The sequence below is a fragment of the Rhinopithecus roxellana genome, chromosome 10 (assembly GCF_007565055.1).
Source record: "Rhinopithecus roxellana isolate Shanxi Qingling chromosome 10, ASM756505v1, whole genome shotgun sequence".
NCBI classification, from domain to species: domain Eukaryota; kingdom Metazoa; phylum Chordata; class Mammalia; order Primates; family Cercopithecidae; genus Rhinopithecus; species Rhinopithecus roxellana.
In genome coordinates, this window is record NC_044558.1 from 25,351,634 (window position 1) to 25,370,068 (window position 18,435).

Below are 18,435 nucleotides of genomic sequence, written 5' to 3' on the forward strand. Positions count from 1 at the left end.
GAAAATCTGGGAGAGACATGTCAGTAAAGAACCCCAAATAATAAGGCAATAATAAAGTGTCTTAAAAACCAGCTAGTTGGCAAACAAATATTAAGAGTTAAGTATCAAACTCTATTTAATGACATGCAGGCTGAAATGTTTAAGAAGCCCAATGATATAAGCAACTGACTTTGCAATTCACCAAAAAATGAAATGGATTGATGAATGGATAAAGGATCGATACATAATATAACTTTTTTTTTTTTTGAGACAGAGTTTTGCTCTTGTAGCCCAGGCCAGGGTGCAGTGGTGTGATCTCGGCTCACTGCAGCCTCTGCCTCCCGGGTTCAAACGATTCTCCTGCCTCAGCCTCCCAAATAGCTGGGGTTACAGGCATCCACCAACATGCCCAGCTAATTTTTGTATTTTTAGTAGAGACGGGGTTTCACATGTTGGCCAGGCTGGTCTGGAACTCCTGACCTCAAATGATCTGCCTGCTTCAGCCTCCCAAAGTGCTGGAATTACAGGAATGAGCCACCGCACCCACCCATAATAAAACAGTTATAGATAAATGTTCACTGTAGAATCTAGGAGGTGAGTAGATGCTATGTACTATAAAATTATTTTATCTTATCTCTATTTTGAAATTTTCTGTAATAAAATCTTGGGGAAAGATAAATGAACATTGAGACTTCCAAAATTAAAATAGAATGAACACAAATTTAAAAAACCATAGAAATTAAAAACATCCTAAACATTTAAAAATGTCTAGGTATCCCTTTCATTTGTTTTCCTTTTACATGACATTGTCTCCAAATATGTAACTCAATGAAAGAAGCTGGTTAAATCATGTGATTATCAAGTTTGAGTGACTAGTTTTGCTGTTGTTATTTCATTGATGTTATCTTGAAGTTGTTGTCTCCAATAAACTAAAATTAATGAGACTGCTAAAGTCATAATTTGGTGAAAATTTTGTCCAAAGTAGATTTTACTGTCACTTTCTTCCAAGTGGACTTAATTCCCTCTCACAACTTACAAGCTTCTTCTTACAGATAACCACTTAGAAACATAACAGAGCAAAGAACAGTTTACAACCCCATATATTTCAGGGTGCTAATTTGGAATGGTTTTGGAATGTTTTACCCCAGTCAAATTAGTTTTATCTGGTTTATTTTTCTTGCAAATCTTCAGTGGATCGACATAACTAAATTTGGTAGACTTAATTTTCACTGAGTACTGACCCCAAAGTTAAGTGCAGCAGAGAGAGAGAGAGAGAGAGAGAGAGAAAAGAGAGTGACAGCTTCATTTTACCCACCTCTTTGAACTAAACTATAAAATGACAGTTTTTATTCTGTGATTGGAGAAATCAGACAGGAAAAGGAAATGCAGGGGATAGCAGTTACTGTTAAGGGAAATCTAAAACCTCCATGTTAATTTGTCTGTATGGCTCAAAGAGGACTTTATCTCCATACTCGAAGCATTTTACATAGAACTCAACTTGTGCAGCAAACTACGTTTTTCAGTAATAACAAACAGTAAAAATATAAACATATACATTTTAGCCAAGTCTACCTAGTGTGTCCAAGACAAGTTTTTAATCATAAGGCATTGAATTTCAAAGAAAATATATGCAATTCTATTTAATATACAAAACTGCATTGTGGGGAAGCCTCACAGCTCAAAACATGATCACACAAAGGGGGCAAGGTTGGAGGCTGGGGTTAGTTTAAAAATATCTGTCTCTGAGCAGCACATTTCACACTGGAACGTGACAGGCGAAAAGGTTATTGTCTGCAAGTTTTCACCTCAGGGAATAAATAGAAAAGGGAAAAAAATGGGAAAGTACTTAAGCAACTTTCTGCCTTTGAAAAAGCAAGTGCAGAATAGTAGACACCATGGGGAGTCCTCTTTTCTAAGCCAGCGACGGCATTTCCAATACCCTGGCCCATGAAAGGAGGTGTTGGAGAGTTCAATGCTCACCAAATGGCTGGCTTGGAATCTAGAATTGGAAAATCAGTGGGTAGAAGTAGAAATCATTTATAAAAGCAAAACATGGCAGAGGATCTGCAGGAGACCAGGCTCCCTGACTGGTAGTTTATCTTTGGTAGCATTCCAGGGCTTTGTCGCTCTTTCCTCTTTGCTCAGGTCATACCTCAGTTCTGAGGAGTTAGGGGGTTCTAGGAACCCAGGACAGCAGAAACTCAGAAAACCTAGAAAACTGCTCTACTATGGGTGTCAGAAACTTGCTTCCCCACCCCGATTGCTGGGATCGTTTCTGCAGACTCATGGTAGACTTTTAAGGCCTCACTCCATTTATGTGAGAGGAACAAAAAGTTACCTCTCATTTTATGAGTACCTCCAAAGGCTGCATGGTTCTAATTAGTGTCCACAAAGTCTTTCTCTAATAGGAGAACAACACTTTGAAGAATCTATCTAATGAAATCACAGGACTGTTTGGGGAAATTTTATGTAATTGTAATCTGTGAAACACAAACAAACCAAACACTGATTAAGAGCCAGATGGCCCAAGTATTAATCCCAGCTCTGCCATTTCCTATTATGTACACTGAGCTGGATTTTTATATCTCTAGTCTCAGCTTTCCCATTTGCAAAATGGGGATGATAATACTATACTACTACTGCTACTAATCATCATTATTATTATCACAGGGTTATTTATGGTAAGGATCAAATAACATAATACAGCATATACCATGGTGCATCACAGATATTAAGTGTTTAATAATTACTTAATAACTTCATTACTTCTATGTTTATCATTATCATTATCTTCCAGGTCTGAAAGAAAATATAAACTTGGGAGACGCTTATTTATGGGAGACTCTTAGTTAAAGAGTCTTGGACAAGTACTTTTGTAGCTTGGTTTGAAATCCTTTAGAGTAAGTTACTTTGGCTTCATTCTGTTAATAGAAAAAAAGAAGTCAGAGGAAAAAGAGGAGATGAGGAGAGAAAAAGGTAAAAGAGTGCATTTGTAGGCAACCTTGACTGTGAATACAAAGCCTCTTTATCTCTCCAGAGTTTTGTGGCTATTTGCAATCACCTTAGCAAGACTGAGGAAAGTCCCATGGTGTTTTCCATCCATAAGCCATATTTGAAATGCATGAGGTAAGTCCCTTAATGAAAAATGAGATATCCTAGAGGCAGAGAGTACAGTTTTCTGATGTTGCCATGGGCTAGGAGAAGTAGGTGCTGGTATCAGCTTTCATCACTGCAAGGCAATAAGAAAACTCTTCCAAAATGGATTTATCATACTTGAGAGTTGAGCTTTAATAGCATCCTTGTAAATGATGCTAAAAAGGAACTTTTTATGGGTGATATAATCTTGATGGGGGGAGGAGAAATTACTTAGAATTCACAACTTAAAAAAATCACATCATCCATTTGTATGTAGCTGGAGTTGGCTACTGGCAACAGAAACTGACTTGGGCAACTTAAGCAGAAGGGAATTTTGGGGAAGGGTATAGATACTGCTTAGGATGACTAGGCTTAGAATGAGCAAAAACCATGGAAACTCTGGAGGGCTAAACCATTGCTGCTTGAGATGCATGATTGACAACCATCTTTATATCATCGTGTCCTTCCCTCAAGATTCCAAATCCCAGGAAAGCATATCTGATTGGCAAAGTCCTAGTCATGTGATCTACCCTGGATATATTAGGGCTGTTCTGTCGTCAGTAGACATCATCTGTTCCCATGACTACACACAATGAGGGATTATCTAGAAAAGCAATCCGGATGCTATAAGTACTGAATATTGGAGAGTCCCCATCCCCCGAAAAAAACTCAAACTTTCATACTGTACTTTTTAAAGCATTCCAAATCATTAGAATTAAACCCTGTTATTTCTAAGTATGGCTATTCTTTGCCACATTTAAAATAATCCTATTCTTACTCCACAAAGTCTTAGAGCTCCGACTTTTCTAGTTCCAGTTCCAGTTCAGTTGCTCTTTGTCAATCTAAGAGCTTTTGAGAAAAAGTAGAGATACTCATGGTCATTGACAGAGATGTTACAGCTCGGGTTCACCTTTATCACTTTGAAAAAGATGAACTAAAATTATTTTTTCTGTGAAATTGACCAACATAAAAATAGAGTGATAACCAGTGGTGGTGAGAGTTTAGCAAACCACTCTCATATATTATTGGCAGAATATTAAATTGATACAGCCTATGCCATGAGCAATTTGACATTAAGTATCAAAAGCCTTAAAATGTTCACATCCTCTGACTTATTAATTTCATCTCTAGAAATTTGCCTTAAAGGGAAAAAATAGTGTAAACACAAAGATGTTGTTATGAAAATGTCTATTACAACATTGTATATAATTGTGAAAAATTAGAAACCACAAAAATATTCAACAAAAGTGAACTGGATGAATAAACTATGGTACAACAAAATGATGAAGTACCTTGCAATCATTGAAAGGTGTTATGGAATTGTGTTTAACATTTCAGATATTTAAAATATGTTGTTGAACAGAAACAAAAAAAAACAGAGTCCAAACAATATGTAAAGTATGGTGACCTTTCGATTTAAAAACATGTATATAGAGTTTGTGTGAATTTGTATATAAATACACACACACACATATATATATAGAGAGAGAGAGAGAGAGAGAGAAAACCAAAATGCTAATACTAATCTAGAGTGGCAAGATTATGGGTGGTTTTTATGCTTTTACTTGTGTTTTCTGTTTCCTTTGTCTTTATGTGATACATACTACAATAATATATACTGCAATACATATTATATAATTAAAACATAATAAAAGTTATTTATAAGGTTTTTGACATTAAGAAAATATAGGGCTGGGCGTGGTGGCTCATGCTTCTAATCCCAGCACTTTAGGAGGCCGAGGTGGGTGGATCACTTGAGGTCAGGAGTTCGAGACCAGCCTCGCTAACAGAGTGAAACCCTGTCTCTACTAAAAATACAAAAGTGAGCCAGGTATGGTGATGCATGCCTGTAATCCCAGCTACTTGGGAAGCTGAGGTGAGAGGATGCCTTGAACCCGGGAAGTGGAAGTGGAGGTTGCAGTGAGCCGAGATCACACCACTGAACTCCAACCTCAGCAACAGACTGAGACCCTGTTTCAAAAAAAAAAGAAAGAAAGAAAGAAAGAAAAGAAAAGAAAAGTAAACACAGGATGACATAAATGAGCATGCAGAGACAAAACCAATGTCCCAGATAATATATCAGAAGTGTGTGCTTTACAGTAAGTTGTGCTTTTTAACAATTGAAAACATCCTTATATGTTTATGAGACAAAGAAGAATGTTATGTCATATGTCTTTGTTCACTATATGAGGCTAACACATTTTTCCCCAAAGATTATCTACCAACTGTGATTTGCATAAACCACTGGGTAATGTGAAATGGGGAGCTTCATTTGGCCTTAGGAAGAAGATGAGAAAACTCTTGCATTTCGACAAATTAACAGAAAGCCTACTTAGGCACCAAGAATGCTTCAGCCTAAATGCCATTCAGGCATGGCCCAGGCAAGAACTCAGTAGATAAAGCAGCAAGAAAAATGGTCCAGATCCTTATTTCTATAAGGGCAATGTAGGCTCATGGAGCATACTTAAGAGGGCCCCTAAGTATGCAAAAGACACATTCACCTATAACAACTCAGGATGAACATTGCACTTTTTTTAAATTTAAAGTAAGCCTTTTTAATAGGTTTTACAGACAAGGAGGCCTATAAAACTGTAGAAAAAAAGCACTAATACATTTCTCTGTGCTGTGGTTAAAATTAAGTCTCAAAGGAGAAAATCAATTCAGCCTAGTTTTTTCCCCTTATTTTGGCTTCTAGTTTTCATTTTTCTAAGCAATTATTTTCTAATTCAGTTGCCTAATAAGAATTTTCAGGTCAAATTGATGAAAGGTACTTTGTAAAATCAAGAACTAGCATTACGTCAAATTAAAGTTTGGCCTTTTGCAGTGAATGAAGCATTTTCTATACAGAAACCCATGGCTATGACCCAGGAGTGATGCAGAGGTTAATTTTTTTTTTTTTTTTTTCTTTCTTTTTTTCTTTTTGATTTTTTTCTAATGAAACTTCTCTCTCTCTCTCTCTCTCTCTTTTTCTTGCTGGTTGTTATTGTGTCTCAGAATTGAATGCGACCCACTGTACTTTGCCGCTGCTTCTCTTCTCTCTCTCTCTCTCTGTAATGTACGACAGTAACTATTACACAAAATTTGCTCTGTAAAGCCGCAATTGTGTGAGGCTGGTGTTCACTTGGAATGTTGGTACAGTACATGTCACCATGTTTAGGCCCCTGGCCCCGTTTTCTACCTTGGCTTTGAGAAACCTTGTTCAGCCATTATAGTAGAGAACAAAATGCCCAGAAAAATGGGAGAAAAGATTGCAGGGAAAGTCTGTTTACCCAAGACACATGAACCAGCAGCCAAGATAGCCTAACCAACTTTGTGGTTTAACTTTTCTTAAAGTAGAAACCACAGGACAAAGCTCATGGAAAACAATAAGATAAATAAATGTTGGTAGCATCCCCTCCCTTTTTTATTGGTCATACAGAAGAGAACCATTGAATTTTAAAAGGACAAGCACAGATGGTAGAATCATATATTTTTCTATATAGTATTGATGACTGACAATAACTCAGATGGAAAAGTGAATTTGCTCCGTTCAATAAAAGCAAACAATGCAGATTTCTGGAATTAGATCCTCATGGTGGCGTGACAGAACCATGGTCAAGTTTATGTGTGGGTCTACTGGAAGTCCAATTATTTTAGGTTCTTACAATTAAAATGGATCACTATTATATTTCTCACTCTATGACTCTATCAAATAGAGTCAAGCCCTTAAATTTGACTTTGGTGTTACCAATCTCAGACCAAAGTATGTTTTACTTTCATTCAGGCCACCCTCATAGTTCTAATTACATTTTAAAATGCCTAATTTATAACCTTGATTTCTCATGGTCTAGCTTGGCCCATACTATACTGATCTTTTTTTATGGTTAGACTTACATCATGATGGTTTTAGTTCAATTTCTTCCTTTAGTGCTATTTATTGTTCCCTGAGTCTCTGGACCATAGAGCGAGCAGATGTTAAACCAAGTTCATCCTAACTAATGGATTTGCTAGCAGATATAAATCATAGTGCTCGTTTGAGTAAAATGTAATATCTTGGAACAACCGATAAATTGGCATTAGTTTCATATTACTCCAATATTTCTTTAATTGTCTTTGTAATGTAACACTTTTATAACACTTAATTGTGGAATAATTTACTTAATCCATATGGAAAGTGAAACTATTACATACTCTGGTCAATTAAGTGTTATTAAAAAATCATGCTCAATCTTGAACCTGCTAAAATCAAGACTAGAGAAACTCCAGAACAAGCTCCCTGAGATGTATATGCATCCAGAAAATTATTCACCCATTAGAACTCATGAAGGAATTTGTATAACATTTATTGATACAAATTTATATTAAGACTGAAAATCCGTAGAGTTGGACTAGTTGGTGCATAATCTTTTATTCTCATTGATTCTGAAAATCAAGTTGTCTTTGCAGAGGGTCATGTGGTCCACATACCCAACTACTTGATATCTAAATATTTACTTGTTTTCAGAAATCGATTTTGGGGTCCAACAGAAGCAAAACCATTTTCAAAGACTGGGATTAAATTGCATCCTCCTCTCATTGATTTTCAAAAAAATTCCCTTGCTCAGAATTAGTTTTCTGTAAGTAACACAACAAAAATTTTTATTCTAAATTTGGGACCTTAAAATGTAGTGATTCTTAAACTGTGCTTCCACAGAACATTGTATGATAAAGGTTGCCCCAAGAGGTTCTACCACTAAAAGTAATATATTTAGGGTTACCAGTTTAGCAGGTAAAAATGCAGAACACTCAGATTTGAATTTCTGATAAACAATGAATTTTTTTTAGTATTAAAAAAAAAAAGTATGTCCCTCTGCCTTCTGTAAATGTCCAAGAACTAATCTAGTGATATGGTTTGTGTCCCTACCCAAATCTTATCTTGAATTGTAATCCCCAGGTGTTAAGGGAGACATTTGGTGGGAGGTGATTGGATTATGGGGGCAGTTCCCCCACATCGTTCTCATGATAGTGAGTAAGTTCTCATGAGATCTGATGGTTTTATAAGCGTCTGGCATTTTCTCTTCTCGCACTTCTCCCTCCTGCCACCATGTGAGAAGGTCCAATCTTGCTTCCCCTTTGCCTTCTGCCAATATTGTAAGTTTCCTGATGTCTCCCCAGCCAAGTGGAATTGTGAGTCAAACCTATTCCCTTTATAAATTACCCAGTCTTGGGTATTTCTTCATAGCAGTATAAGGAAGGACTAATACACCTAGTCATGAAATTAAGATTTTTTTTTTTATTCACTCTATGTTCCTCATTTGAGGAAGCATCTTTAAGGTTGAAATTAGTAAATCTGGGTATGTTGTATCTCACAGATGTATCAATGAAATATTGTTCATTATTTTTGTATAACATCCTTTCCATATACAATAGCTTATTTTTGCACCTGTATTAAAATTTTCCAGTTAGCTCAAATCTAGGAAATTTATATAAGTATATTTTGCATGGTGAATTGTTAAATCAAAAATTTCAGGTATAAATATGCTCCTAAAATTTAAGATAATGCCACAAGTTAATAAATCTCTGTCACTGCTGATATTTGGGGATTGATTTATTTTTTAATTTGAAAATTTAGTAGAGAGTATTGAGTACCTGGTTTATGTTGGCACTAGAGATACAAATATAAAGTAACATCCCCTCCTTCAGGAATCTCACAGTTAAAGAGGCAAAAGCAGAAATAGCTAAGTGCAAGAAAGTGTCAAAGTTGCTATAAAACTTCAGAGACATCCACACAAATTTGATACTTGTCTTAAGAATACATATTCTAGAAAATGGAAGTGCTTCTAAAACAAAGTGATTAGGTAAAGCATTTTTAGAATGAGCTTTTATTGACTGCACACCATAGGCCAGCCACTGTGCTAATTTAGGTTAATCCATAATCTAAATGAATCTTCATAATTCTGTGACATAGACAATGCTATTATTCCTTTTTCAGGTGAGGAAAATGAGGCAGAGTGAAGCAGAATCACTTGTTCTAGTACACACATCTACTAAAGGGTGGTCCAAGAGATTCCTGTTGTGAATAGAAGAAGCCAGGATACAGGATTGAGTCAAAGTGACCTGTAGTTTTTGTTTCTTCTCAGAAAATTCATTTATGGATCAGAGCCTCTATTTCTAATATAAAAAATACTGGAATGGTCAAAACATTGTTGGAGCAATCCCTGAATATATCTGAGTTCTTCTCTACTGGACTGACTCATATACATATATTTTTCATCATCACGATTTTGCTGAAGAAAATTCTCATAGATTAGAGCCTTAACCTGTATATGAAGATTACCTCAGCATCAATTAGAACATCAGAAGGGAGTGTATCTTTTTGTTTGAGATGGAGACTCACTCTGTCACCCAGACTAGAGTGCAGTGGCGCAATCTCGGCTCACTGCAACCTCCACCTCCCAGGTTCAAGCAATTCTCCTGCCCCAGCCTCCTGAGTAACTGGGATTACAGGTGGTGCCACCACACCTGGCTAATTTTTGTATTTTTAGTAGAGACAGGGTTTCACCATGTTGGTCAGGCTGGTCTCGAACTCCTGACCTCGTGATCTGCCCGCCTCGGCCTCCCAAAGTGCTGGCATTACAGGCATGAGCCACTGCCCCCAACCAGGAGTGTATCTTTCAAAGTGATTAACACTGGAAGACACCCAGATGGCTTCACCAATGAATTAATTCACACATTTAAGAATGAGATAATATCAATTCTGCATAAATTCTTTCAGAGTATTAAAAAAAAAAGAATACTTTCCAACACCTTAGGAGGCCTGAATAGCTTCAATTATAAAACTCAACAAGAACATTTCAAGAAAGAAAAATTACAAATCAATATATTTTATACAAATAGGTATAAAATTATTTTAAAATTAGGTTCAAATATATAAACTGCCATTTGTAGTTCAAGTATGGTAAAATGTCAGCAATTTCATGTGGTTCAAATCAACATAGCAATCTGGATCTAGTTATCTTTAAGAACCAAATGAGCTTTGAAAAAAAATCAATGTAAATCACACAAAAAAAGAAAAATAAATGAACATTTTGATAGATGCAGAAAAAATATCTGATCAGATTTGACACTCAACCATGGTAACAACTCTTGGGTAACCTAGTTATAGACATATTAGTTAATAAAGAATATTCTGTTAAGCAGAATTCTATGATCTCCAAGATTCCCACACAATTGTATACAAGTTCTGTACAACTCTCTCTTGTTGAGTGTGGGCAAAATCTCACACTCAGTCCCAGGATTAAATTACTAATCACTTGATGTCTTAATTGAAAAGCAGATTACCCAGGTAGGCCTGACTTAACCAGATGAGTCATTTACAGGGAATGGGACCTCCCTGAAGTCCGAGCAATTTGATGCAGGGGAGATTCTCCTTTGCTGGCTTCAAAAATGGAAGAAGCCAAATGGCCAGGAATTGAGAGTGGCCGCTGAAAGTTTAGAGAAGTTTAGAGAAAACCCCAGCCAATAGCCATTAGAGTTCTGCTAATGAATGACCTCGGAAGAGAATCAAGAGCTCCAGATAAGTACCTAGCCACAGGTTGACACCTTAATTTTAGCCTTGTGAGACCCTGAGCAGAGTATCCAGTTGAACCCTGTCCAGATGTATGACATACAAAAGTGAGATAATGACTTTGAATTGTTTTGAGTTGCTGAATTTATGGTAATTTGTTATTCAGCAATAGAGAGCTAAGGTAAACAAGTACCTAAAACTCTATAGAGAGCATCATGCTCAGTGGCAAATATTGCAGACTTTCCTGAGATTAGGAATGCATTTTCACTCTTTCCACTCATTACTGTACTGGCCATCCTAGCAAATGCAGCAAAACAAATAAACAAAATAAATAAATAAAAAGCACAAATATAGAAAAAAATGAATAAAATTGTCATTGTTTACAGACTACGTGATTCTGTACCTAGAATACTAGACTATCCAAAAAAATCTACAAACTTTAAGAACTGACAACAATTACAGCAATGTTGCTGAGTCCAATGTCAATATATGACAATAATTTTATTTTCTTATAATGCAATATAGTAAGTGCTTTTGTGGCTAGTAAGCAACATGAAGTAGAAAATAAAATTTTAAAATATTATTTATGATTGCATGAAAGAACAGACACATGTGAGAAGTATGAAAAATGTGTAAGACTTTTATACTAAAAGCTATAAAATATTTAAATAAATTAAAGGGGGTCTAAACAAATAGAAACTCATACCATGTTCATGAATTGGCTCAATATTGTAAATCTATCAAATCCCCCACAAACTAACCTATGTACTTAATCCTTTCCCAATATAAACTCCAGCAGTTTTTACTTTTTCTGATAAAATTAACTAGTTCTAAAACTCATATGGGAATGCAAAAAAGTCCAAAAAGAGCAAAAAAAGGTATTGTCACACATCAGCTAGGTAGAGAGAGAATGATCTTTTCAATAAATGGTTCTGTGTCTATTAAATAGCATTACAGAAAAGCAAATGTGTCCTAACTCTTACTTTACTTTGTGTGCTAAATTAAATTCCAGATTTACTACAGATTTAATTATGAAGGAAAATCTACAAAGCATTTGGAGAAAAAAATACAGCAGAACATCTTTCTCACTTGGGTGTAGCAAATATTTTTTAAGACATGACACACAAAGCACATCTCTAAAAGATAAACATTGTTAAATCAAACTATATTGTAATTAAAATGGTGTGTTCCTCAAAAGACATAAATACAACAGTTAAAAGGCAACCTACGGCCGGGCGCGGTGGCTCAAGCCTGTAATCCCAGCACTTTGGGAGGCCGAGACGGGCGGATCACGAGGTCAGGAGATCGAGACCATCCTGGCTAACACGGTGAAACCCCCGTCTCTTAGCAGGGCGAGATGGCGGGCGCCTGTAGTCCCAGCTACTAGGGAGGCTGAGGCGAGAGAATGGCGTAAACCTGGGAGGCGGAGCTTGCAGTGAGCTGAGATCCGGCCACTGCACTCCAGCCTGGGCGACAGAGCGAGACTCTGTCTCAAAAAAAAAAAAAAAAAAAAAAAAAAAGGCAACCTACGGAGTGGGAGAAGATATTTCAATGCATATATTCAACAAATAACTCATATTCTAAACTTATAAAGAACTTCTACAAATCAATTAAAAAATAGGCATTCCCAATAGTAAAAGAAACTGAAAACATGAACAAATACTTTATAAAAGAGGATCTTCCACGGCTAACAAATTTGTGAAAAGGTGACCAAATTCATTTATAATCAGGGATATCCATGTTAAAATTAGCATGTACCCACTAGGAAAACTAAAATAAAAAAGACAGAAGGACCAGTACCTATAAGGATGTGGAGCAACTGAAACTCTAATACACCAATATCAGGATGGTAAATTGGTGCAACCATCTTGCAAACCATTTGGGAGTATCTATAGTATCTAAATATCTGCATATCCCCTCACTCAGTTAAAATATTTAGTGTAAAATATTTTTTAAGTAATTATGAAAATTTTATTACTTTATTATTATTAACATCTCTTAATATTATTTTATATTAATCATGAATAATTATCGATAGCAATAATTTTATTAGTAGTGTTATAATTATAATTTATATTCTGTATTTATTCACAGACTAGTGCCTTCTGCCTTCTGGGCAGGTCACATCTGAAAGATTATCCTTTTTGAATCAGTTTGAATGTTCTAGTGACCAGGCCGCACAGTTTCTCTTGACATTTAAAAATGTAAGTTGTTCCACCCAGCCACAGAAGCATACCTAATGTGTGATTCTTATTTATTTAAAGGTGAAAACAGACCAAACTAATCTATGGTGTTATAAGTCAAGATGGTGGTTGCGTTTGGGGTTGATAGTGACTGAAAAGGGGCATAAAGGTGGGGGCAGTGCTTCAGGAGTGCTATAATGGACTTTGTTCTCAGTGTGGGTGCTGATTGCATGAGTGGGTTCTGATTGTAAAAATTCACCAAGCTGTGTGTTTTAATGTGCAATTATGTGAATAAATATTACACTCCAATAAAAAGTGAATTTTTTTTTCTTCTAAAAAAAAAACGGGATACATGTGTAGAACATGCAGGTTTGTTACATAGGTAAACGTGTGCCATGGAGGTTTGCTGCACCTATTGACCTGTCCTCTAAGTTCCTTACCCTCACCCTCGACCCTCCCAACAGGCCTTGGTGCGTGTTGTTCCTCACTCTGTGTCCATGTGTTCTCATTGTTCAGCTCCCACTTATGAGTGAGAATATGTAGTATTTGGTTCTCTGTTTCTGTGTTAGTTTGCTGAGGATGATGGCTTCCAGCTTCATCCATGTCCCTGCAAAGGACATGACTTAATTCCTTTTCATGGTCGCATAGTATTCCATGGTGTATATAGACCACATTTTCTTTATCCAGTCTATTATTGATGGGCATTTAGGTTGGTTCCATGTCTTTGCTATTGTAAATAGTGCTGCAGTCAACATATGTGTGCATGTGCCTTTATAGTAGAATGATTTATATTCCTTTGGGGATATACCTAGTAATGGGATTACTGGGTCAAATGGCACTTCTGGTTCTAGATCCTTGAGGAATTGCCACACTGTCTTCCACAATGGTTAAGCTAATTTACGTTCCTACCAACGGTGTAAAAGCATTCCTGTTTCGCCACAGCCTCGCCTGCATCTATTATTTCCTGAATTTTTAATAATCACCATTCTGACAGGCATGAGATGGTATCTCATTGTGGTTTTGATTTGCATTTCTCTGAAGATCAGTAATGTTGAGCTTTTTTTCATGTTTGCTGGCCACATAAATGTCTTCATTTGAGAAGTGTCTGTTCATATCCTTTGTCTACTTTTTGATGGAGTTGTTTGTTTTTCTTCTTTTAAATATGTTTAAGTTCCTTGTAAATTCTGGATATTAGACCTTTGTCAGATGGGTAGATTGCAAAATTTTTCTCCCATTCTGTAGGTTACCTGTTCACTTTGATGATAGTTTATTTTGCTGTTCAGAAGTTCTTTAATTAGATCCCATTTGTCCATTTTGGCTTTTGTTGAAATTGCCTTTGGTGTTTTAGTCATGAAATCTTTGCCCATGCCTATGTACTGAATGGTATTGCCTAGGTTTTCTTCTAAGTTTTTATGGTTTTTAGTTTTACATTTAAGTCTTTAATCGATCTTGAGTTAATTTTTGTATAAGGTATAAGGAACAGGTCCAGTTTCAGTTATCTGCATATGACTAGCCAGTTTTCTCAGCACCATTTACTGAATAGAAGATCCTTTCCCCACTGCTTGTTTCTGGCAGGTTTGTAGATCAGATGGTGCAGATGTGTGGTATTATTTCTGAGGTCTCTGAGAACTATTACACTCCAATAAAAAGTGGAAATTTTTTCAAGTATTTTCTTCAAGTCCTTTTCTATAAGTAATTTACATAAATATGACCATATATGTTAAATGGTAAGGAAATTTGGAAATAGTAATTTCATGCAATTCTGTTATACTCTGAAAGTTTCTTGATTCATTACTCTATCACAAAGAAATATTTGCTTGATTATGATTTTTTGTTTTAATTTTCACTCTATTATGTTCCAAAAGAGGATATTAAGAAACAATAAAAAAGTGTTTTCATTCTGGTGGTAAGGATGCCAGTCATAAAAATAGCAACTACCACTTTTTGAATGTTTATTATATGTCACAAGCATTGCGTGGCTTATCTCTGATATTACCAATGTCTGATGAGATGAGTTTTGTTATTTTCTTGCAGATGGGATAACTGAGGCTCAGAGACTTTATTTAATTTTCCCAAGTCCACATGGATTTATGTCAGGTTTCGTTCCCAAATCCGTTCTTTTAGCACCACATCACATTGCCCATGGGTCTGTTTCTCACAACAATGTCGGTTCACTGAAATATACCACGAAGATAGCTTCTGCGCTGACCACTCAGCACTATAGAGACTGGGAACACATTTGCTTCCATTTCTAAGGATTCCTAGGGAATCCTTAGGCTGTGGATGTTTTTTTGTTTTGTTTTTAACCTTATCTTCCTAAGTTAATATCCCTCCTAAGTACTTAGACCTTGGAGCACCATGAAAATATACTGGATATTCCATTTCATCTTCTGCTTTGTAAAAATATAAAAACAGATTGACGGTTGGGTGTGGTGGCTCACACCTGAAATCCCAGCACTTTGGGAGGCCAAGGCAGGCTGATCATGAGGTCAGGAGTTCGAGACCAGCCTGGCCAACATGGTGAAACCCCCGTCTCTACTAAAAATACAAAAAATTAGCCAGGCGTGGTGGCAGGCGCCTGTAATCCCAGCTACTTGGGAGGCTGAGGCAGGAGAACCACTTAAACCTGGGAGGTGGAGGTTGCAGTGAGCCGAGATCACACTACTGCACTCCAGCCTGGGCAAAAGAGCGGGACTTGAAAAAAAATGGATTGATAGTCTAGATATCCTAAAGCTGATTTTTTACATCAATTACGGTAAATAAAATAAGGAGACATGAGTGAAAGGTGGTAGAAGATACAGTTTTATCTGTTAAGAGAAAAAATAATCTTTCATAAATAATCTATCACAAAACATAGATCCTCTTTGACTATCATGTAGAACCCTTGACAGAACTTTTAAACCCTCCTGGTAGAGAAAAGAGAGGATGGATTTATTTGTCTCCTTGCAAGAAGATAGGGAAGTAAAGCTACTTACACTGATTTTTTAAAAACATACATAAAGACAAAAATTAGACTGATAGAATTGCATTATAGACAAGCTTTTCTCCCCTCACCTCTTCTTCCCCTTTACCTCTTCCTCACAGTCACACAACTTTTACTTCCACTCCAGTGGTGCATGTCTACAGAGGCAGTTCCTGGGCTAATGTTAGTGATGACACAGATTAATTTAGTTCTGAATGAAAAAATCACTGAGTGCCTACCATATATACCAGATGTTCTATGTATTGGGTGCTGAGGCTACAATGGTAAATTGGATATTTCTCCTGCCTTCAGAAAGCTTCCAGTCTTGTCACTAATGGATTTGGGGCCCAGTACCCTTAAAATCACCTCAGAGCTGCCTGAATCCATAGACTACTTGCAGAATCACTGGTTTTACTTGGATCAAGCCATTTGAGAAGGAGTCTGTCTCAACAGTCCCCCAACTTCCACCCTCCCTGCACCTTTATTTAGCAAGTCACGTGTTTTCTGCAACAAACACCATTTGCCATCCATTTAATTTCCCCTTCAATACTCGAGTTCACACTCTCCTTTTCATTGTCCCTTTTGTCCCTGTGTTCATGGTCCCCTCCAGTTGTATCCTAGGAACAAGCGTGTGCACATGCATAATCTCTCCAACTCTTTGAAGATGGGGCCCCTCACTTTTAGTTAGTGCATGCTTAGAATGCCTTGTTCAGACTTAGTTTGCATAGTCAGTTTAGCTTAGGAAATATTATTGGTCAACTGACTATTTAACTCAATAACTCTGAGACTACCTATTCCATATTTCAAAACAGATTGGCTAATCCAGAAGTGTTTCTCTGGGATGAGGTCAGCTGAGGTGGAACAACAGAGCACACTATTCAATGGGGGTATTTAGCTTGTTGTTTTTGACGTGTAATCACAGGCCAAGAGTTTGCCAAGAGTAACTGATAATGAGCATTGAGTTTCCCTTGCTGAAGTTAATTCTGTGAGAAAAAAATTCAGATAGAATTAAATGAAAATTCAATCATTGATCCTTCTCAGAATCTGTCCTAACATCAAAAATTTCGGAGTTTCTACAGCAAAGTAGGGTGGAATAACTCCTAGAACCACAGAGAGTTGTATAGAATTAAGTAGAATTCTTATGAGCAAAACTACCAAGTGCTATTCCATTCCCACTCCTCCTTTCCTAGAAAGGTGTCCAGTTATTTCAGAGGTCAATGTGAAAGGTTTATAGGAATTATCCTGTTCTCTAATACCCTGTATTCACATCTTAGAATGACTTTATGTCTTTCAATCTAATACCCTGTATTGGAGAACATTGTTCTCTAATACAACTTTTCCTCCAAGTATATTTTTCCCCCAAGTAAAGCAAAGAATAAGCAGGAGTGGGACTTGAAATCACTATTTACAAGGTATGGGATGGATTCCTCAAAGAAGAGCCCTCAAGACTACAGCAAATGCAGACTCTCCACATTTGCTAATAAAATCCCTTGCTGAGTAGCCACTAAACAGTGCAACACTCCAATCCCTTATTGAATCCCAGCTCATACTTTCCAAGACAGTTAGACTCCTTCTAAGCTAGACTTCACAGATGATTTCCATGCTTTTGGGAAAATACAGTTCTGGAGCACAATTAGACTGTGACCCCGGATGAGGCAGGTCATCTAGACATACCAACATGGTGTAGTGGCTACAAGTCAGATTGCCTCATTTTGTTCTGGACTTGCTGGATTTGAGTGCCAGCTTCACCACTCACTATACAGTCACCTTGTGGAGTAATTTGCTTAACTTCAGTTTCCTCAGCTGTGGAATGGTAGAAATAACCCTTATTGAGCTATTTTGAAGATTGATTTAGACAACCTGTGTGAAATGTTGAGCATAACGTCTGGCATGCTTGAGTGCTCAGTAAATTATTATTTGCCCCACTCCACTGGATCTCAGATGCAAAACATGTGATGGATACCATATCCTTCCAAAGTGGGGCAGGCTTTCCGCTCTTGCGATTGCATAAATTCTAAATCTTAGAGTTTCTATTGGAGATACCCAAGTCTTGAGGAAAATCTTCACTGCTTAATCCTGAATCCCAAACTACAGGAGGGAACTTACAACTTCCAAATAGTTAAACATTGAAAGGTGGGATTGGAAAAGTGTCCTTTTAAAGTAATATGAGGGCATCAGCCTTCTCATTAGCATGTCCCAAAGTGTGTTCTGCCTAGCACTAGTTCTGCAAAATGCTCAAAAAAAACCCTCCCATGAGCAAATACATTTTAAAAAAATTACCACCTACTATCTCTCTCTCTCACAGGTTTTTATATACATCAACATATTAAAAGTGTGAAAAGATCATGCAGAAAAAAAAAACCTGTTCAGCTTCATCTCACATAGTATTTCTGCCACCTATTTCATTGCAGATACTTTGTTAATATCTTGGAACTCGTGTTTTTAGAAAAACACATTGGAAATGGAGGAGACTGTCAAGGACAATAATAAATATAGTTCTGGAAACACCTAGTGTTCTATTTTGCCAAATTCTAAAAAAAATAAAAATAACATCTTAAAAATTGCACTGTAGTTAGTACTGGCACAATTAAGTTCTCCCTTCACAAAATGATCTTACCTGGGCCTGAATACCTGAGGTCTTGCTCACACTG